Raw genomic sequence first — 2,552 nt, 5'->3', positions numbered from 1 at the left:
CCTGCCTGCCTGATTGCCCCTAACTGCTTCTGCCTGCCAGCCCGATCACCCTCTAACCACTCCCCTGCCAGCCCGGTTGCCCCAACTGCCCTCCCCTGCCAGCCCGGTTGCCCCAACTGCCCTCCCCTGATGGCCCAGTTGCCCCTAACTGCCCTCCCCTGCAGACCTTGTTCCCCCAACTGCCCCCACCCCGCCGGCCTGGTCACCCCCAAATGCCCTCCCTCCCATGCCGGCCATCTTGTGCCCACATGGGGGTGGCCATCTTGTGTGAGGGTGTGTCGTTCAATTTGCACAGTACCTCTTTATTATATAGGATTGACTTCAGAGAGGAAGGGAGAGGGAGAGAAACATCAATGATGAGATTCATTGATCAGCTGCCTCCTGCATGCCCTCTACTGGGGATCAAGCCCGCAACCCGGGCATGAGCCCTTGACCAGAATGGAACCTGGGACCCTTCAGTCCACAGGCCAAAGCTCTATTCATAGAGCCAAATCAGCCAGGTCTGCTGTTTTTTTACAAGTATTATTTTCACTGAAACAAAGGTCTCTTTTTCTAAAATGATACTAGTTTAATCTAACACATATATCAAAAACAGAGTAAAAAGATGCTTATCTGCTTCTAGAAGTGATCATAGGAATAATTACTAACTATAAAAGATTTGTCTCTAGTTTTCTTCTTTTGAAATAACCATCCCATCATCTTGATACTGTCACTCTGAAAAGGCCAGGAAAAACTATGCTTCCATGAAGCCTCGAAGACAACTTTTTGTAGATATTGTAGTTGATTTGTCAATCTCCCATTTTTCTTAGTATTTATATACTCTGGTGGTGGAGGGTTAGTCATAGCTATTTGTCTATTTGGCAGAGACATTCTTAATTGCTTCAAATCCTGATATTCTAATGTCTACAAGTACATGTCCTTTTTCTATGTAAATACTAGAAGTTGTTTCATTATGTATGCCTTAGTTTTGGATGATTTAGGTTATTTCAATCTTTCACAGTATTTCTGCTTTTCTAAGACACAAATTGACGTCTTAGCAGGAAAAGTCTGTAAGTTTCTTTCAAGTTCATGATAAAGGATGCAACTCAGCAACAGCCATGTGGAAGTGGGCAGAGGCCAGGGGGCATAGAAGTTCCATGCCCTCTCCCGTCGGACACCATCTCAGCACCTCCACGTGCTCAGCACCCCGGGAGCATTCTTTGATACTGTCACTCTGAACTGCGTGACTGCAAGGCCTCAACTGGTGGTCAGTCCAACCTACCAGAGACATGCTGATGATGTTAGTGTTCAATTAGCAACACACAAACCAGACATGAATCTCAAGCCACCATGCCCTTTCAATGCCTCCCCCAACTTGCTGAACTGATTTCTGTATTATCATTATCTAGACAATGGAACATGCAGCAGTCACATGGCTTTTTAATTTAATTTCAATCTTTATTGTTGAAAGTATTACATGTCCCCCACTTTCCCCCCATTGACCCATTCCAGCCCTCCCCCAGGCCTGCACCACATGCCTTTTTAGTGGCAATTGCTTCATAAATGTACAAAGCTATGAGTACCATAATGTGAACTAGAAACTACTCAATGCTGAGCCTCTCAACCCTAGATGTTTACATCCTACTTCCAATTTGTGTGTTTATATCCTCACAAACTGTGTGATGAAGCTATTCATAGTCCTACTCAAAATGTGATCTGTGGACCAATGCCAATCCACAGTTTGCAAACTTTCAAGACAATAAGTAGGTATTTAAGAGAAAGCACTTAGAAACTTTTATAGAAATTAGAGCAATTTTGTATTGTTAAATTAAAGAATTAGGCCTTATATTTCATGTTTTAAAGTTCCATTTTTCTAGTAATTGTTTTTTTAAAAAATTAAATCTTTATTGTTCAGATTATTACAGTTGTTCCTCTTCCCCCCCCCCTAGCTCCCCTCCATTCAGTTCTCACCCCACCCTCCGCCTTTACCCCCCCCCCCCCACTGTCCTCATCCATAGGTGCGCGGTTTTTGTTCAGTCTCTTCCTGCATCCCTCACATCCCTATCCCCCCCAAGAATAGTCAGTCCACTCCCTTTCTATGCCCCTGATTCCATTATAATCACCAGTTTATTCTGTTCATCAGATTATTTATTCACACGCTTTTTAGATTTACTTGTTGATAGATGTGTATTTGTTGTTCATAATTTGTATCTTTATCTTTTTCTTCTTCTTCCTCTTCTTAAAGGATACCTTTCAGCATTTCATACAATACTGGTTTAGTGGTGATGAACTCCTTTAGCTTTTCCTTATCTGTGAAGCTCTTTATCTGACCTTCAATTCTGAATGATAGCTTTGCTGGGTAAAGTAATCTTGGTTGTAGGTTCTTGCTATTCATCACTTTGAATATTTCTTGCCACTCCCTTCTGGCCTGCAAAGTTTCTGTTGAGAAATCAGCTGACAGTCGTATGGGTACTCCCTTGTAGGTAACTGAGTTTCTTTCTCTTGCTGCTTTTAAGATTCTCTCTTTGTTTTTTGCTCTTGGCATTTTAATTATGATGTGTCTTGGTGTGGTC

This window comes from Myotis nattereri (genome assembly GCF_964212035.1).
Source record: "Myotis nattereri genome assembly, chromosome: 2".
Taxonomy (NCBI): Eukaryota; Metazoa; Chordata; class Mammalia; order Chiroptera; family Vespertilionidae; genus Myotis; species Myotis nattereri.
Note: the sequence above shows the minus strand (reverse complement) of the source record.